Below are 3,945 nucleotides of genomic sequence, written 5' to 3'. Positions count from 1 at the left end.
GCCTGCGTGCGCAGCTTTTCAAACGGGAGACAAACAAACGCTCGGACAGACACCACGGTTCGCAATATACATAAGATAAATTATATATTATAATAAACATATATTATTTTTTATTTTATTAATAACAATATGATAGTATAATATATATTACAAATCAAGATTTATAATAATATATGTACGGGATTTTCTTAACTAGTTATCCGACATGAAACATAAACTAGCTGGTTCATATGAATATATTGTATTATCAATTGCAAACATGTTTACCAAGAAAAGTGTCCCTCAGTGCGCAGTGGCATGTCTGCAGACTTACAGTGCTCAAAATCGGGTTTCGATACACATGATGGGTAAAGCACAAATAGCCTATTGTATAGCTTTACGCCTAAGTACAAACAAACAAACCAAGAAAAGTTTCTGCTAGCAAGCCATCGCTGCAGATCGAATCAGCTGAATATGTCAGGTAGCATAGTCGAGCCTAATTAAGTCCAAAACAATACATATAATATTGTTACGTCTCCGTTTGTTAATTGATTTTCCGTAAATTCATTCCGACGAAACTTTAGCGACACAAGTCCTTTCTTAAACAAAACTGGTTTATTCTTTCTGAATATAACTTTGCGATACACTTAATTTCAACAGTCGCGCTATAATTCTCAACGTACGCGCTCGACTCCAACAATACTTAGTTCAATTACACATTCACTGACTGCAGTTCAATTACTCATTACCTTCCTGTCGCTTCGTGGCCGATCTTATATATACAAGACTACACTATATCTAGAAAGATCACGAGATTTAAGGAAAAGACGTGAAAGTTCGAGAATGACGTGGCGTGATACTAGTCACGTGACCTCGATGTCGTAACAATATTATATATATATATATATACAAAACAATATAATTATATACAATATATGAATTATTATAACTTATATTTTACATTAAAAATGTAGCAAGTAGTGCTTTGCATGGACGAAAAATGGTGCAACGCTACCTGCAATCATTGTGAATTTTCAAATGTAGCGTCGATCCAATCGTCGCTCCTAAAAACACAGCGGCGCTACGCACAGCTCTTGCTAACTGCACTGTACTTGCTGTATCCATTGCCGAAAATACGTTTCGCTCCATCCAAATCTCACCAGGCCGGCTGGGACACAACAAACACAGTTGTAGTCAAAACGCTGTTTATATAAGGCATTTGTTATAACAATTATTAGCATGGTCTGAACGCCTTTTTTAAGCTGGCGAAGCATAATTATGACTAATGTACCTATCATAAGAAGTTAGTATTCAGCCTATTAAATATTTGAACACTGCATTCTATATCTAGTACCTTAAATGACTAAAATCGCTGTTATCAACACGCTCGGCACTTTCAATTGTAGGTGTATTTTAAAAGTAACAGTCAGTTTAATTGCATTATTTAATTAGAAGAATTGGACCTAGCCCTTGGAGTGACAAATAAAATTAGGGAAAGCTATACATATCTGAATCCTCAGATTTTCCGATCAGCCATTTAGCTCATGTCGCATAAAGTGCTGTTCAATTCTATCATTATTAATCTAACTTTAATGTTTTTTGTTGTTGATTTTTTTTATCAAACTACCACATTAAATGTGATGAGGTGGTATTTATTATAAAAGTTTTGAATGCATATAACTATATATAGTCTCACATATACGTTCATTCAGTATATATTTGTGAGATAGCGAGTTCCATTTTTTTTTTTTTTACTGTTCATTAACTCTGTTAATAAGTGTTACATTTTATATTCCATCTGTTAGAAAGTATTATTTTGGATTTCTGTGGTTGTCATAGTTTAATAAATTCTTTTTTTTTGTTCGACTCTACTTGTAGCGACTGTTTGTTTTAGTTCGTTATTTATTTGTTTATATCTCTCTCTATATATAACATATCCAAACAGGACGTTGATGGACATGGTCTTTCACAGAAGCACAAATAATTTCCAATATCGATACCTCCATATATGTAGACAGACTCTTGACATAAGTCAACATCTGGTTTCCACGGTTTCTTCTCTCTTCATTTTCTAGTTACGATCAGACTTTTAATTTTTTTTTCTTCATAACATGTCCGAGAAATTCCAACTGTCTTGTGATGTTAGTCAGCAGCTTCCTCCTGCAACCTGATCTTGACAAAATTAATATAACATAAAAATAATAAAGAAATAAATAGATATGAATTTCAAATGATAAAGTTACAACTTATCTGTCAAAAACTTTTTTATTAGTGTGTTCGTGTTATAGATGTAATTCAATTCGTTGTTGCTGCCGTCGTTTTGTTGTTCATCAATACATATTATATCAAGTTTTATGTCTTCAACAGAGGGCTTCATATTTGGTCAAATTTTTCCATTTTAGGCCTAACTGTGACTGAGTGATAAGAGAAGACGTAGTGTAATTGTAAGATTGAGTTAGGTGGAAAGTGAGTCATGTTTTTTTTTTTGTTTCGCTTTTAGTTTTATGGAACATATACAAAGAAGTTTAAACCTAGAGCGCATTACTCATGTTTTCTTAAGATTTCTGACAAATTGACATAGATACTTCAAAATTCAAATACTTTGCGGTTGTTAAACTTACTTATAGTTATAATTTTGTATTTGATTCAGTCTTAAAAAATAAACGTCTTGTAGCTTGCAAGTTGCAATGTATTATATAGCATAAGCCTACGAAAGCACAATTCCACTTATTCAGTTTAACTTGATATTTGCAGTGATGCTTCATTTAGTGTGTGTGGGACTAAGTATAAAAATATCACCTGATGTTTTTTTTTTCTATTTTAATTTAATCTAATTACATAATTGTAAATCATTATATTTTTAAAATTTAACTTATAAATCGTAAATGGAATGTGATTGAGAAACATCGTTATGGTGTGAATCATGAATGCTTTTCTTAGGTGACAAAGTATGATTCTAATTAATTATACCTGATATGACGTATGACCTTAGTATAATTATTAGCATTACTGTTAGGCATATATCTTAAACACCACTGTGTTCACTCAGTCCCTTTGGGTTCTTCAGAATGAATGTAAAAAACAAAAAGTGTTTCAGCTCAAGTTCAACTAAACTATGTCTACCATGTTTATTGTTTGAGATTTTTGGCTTTGCTGTAATTTGCTTAAAGTTTGTAACTTGGTCTAAACGTTAGTCGTTACAAAGTAAATATTAATACTAACATCTTTAGTAATAGTTCTAGTAGTTTCTATGTGTTACAGACCAGTACTGGCAGTAGCAAAAATGGTACATAAAAAGGACAATTTAGTGAATATGAAAATCAGATATTCGTATGCTTACATGGATAATATATATATTGACAGTCAGGATAAATAACTAAAACATGACAATCATAAGATTATAACTTAGCATTCCATATCAATTCTATTTAACTATTTACGATGTAAAATCAGGCTTTGAAACATTTTGACTTAACCATTCAACTATATATTATCATATGTCAACCACAGTCACCTACACTATTATCATATGATGTCAACGTGTAGGTGACTGTGGTTGACATCATATGATAATAGTGTAGGTGACTGTGGTTGACATCATATGATAATAGTGTAGGTGACTGTGGTTGACATCATATGATAATAGTGTAGGTGACTGTGGTTGACATCATATGATAATAGTGTAGGTGACTGTGGTTGACATCATATGATAATAGTGTAGGTGACTGTGGTTGACATCGTATGATAATAGTGTAGGAGACTGTGGTTGACATCGTATGATAATAGTGTAGGATAATAACTATAACAAGTATATCCAGTACTAGAAACTATGACAAGTATATCCAGTACTAGAAACTATAACAAGTATATCCAGTACTAGAAACTATGACAAGTATATCCAGTACTAGAAACTATAACAAGTATATCCAGTACTAGAAACTATAACAAGTATATCCAGTACTAGAA

General features: G+C 32.1%; 1 protein-coding gene across 1 annotated transcript in view; it reads left to right on the top strand.

Moving 5' to 3' along the window:
- The first annotated feature begins 2,341 nt into the window (after nt 1-2,341).
- LOC106476063 (CCR4-NOT transcription complex subunit 7-like) overlaps nt 2,342-3,945 on the top strand; it is a 6,219-nt gene continuing 4,615 nt past the window's right edge. The window contains exon 1 of the mRNA XM_013936736.2: nt 2,342-2,445. The gene's annotated coding sequence lies outside the window, so the exon portion shown is untranslated. The remainder of the gene's footprint in view (nt 2,446-3,945) is intronic.

The sequence above is a fragment of the Limulus polyphemus genome, unplaced genomic scaffold (assembly GCF_000517525.1).
Source record: "Limulus polyphemus unplaced genomic scaffold, Limulus_polyphemus-2.1.2 Scaffold9732, whole genome shotgun sequence".
Lineage (NCBI taxonomy): Eukaryota > Metazoa > Arthropoda > Merostomata > Xiphosura > Limulidae > Limulus > Limulus polyphemus.
This window is presented reverse-complemented; position numbering and strand designations above follow the sequence as displayed.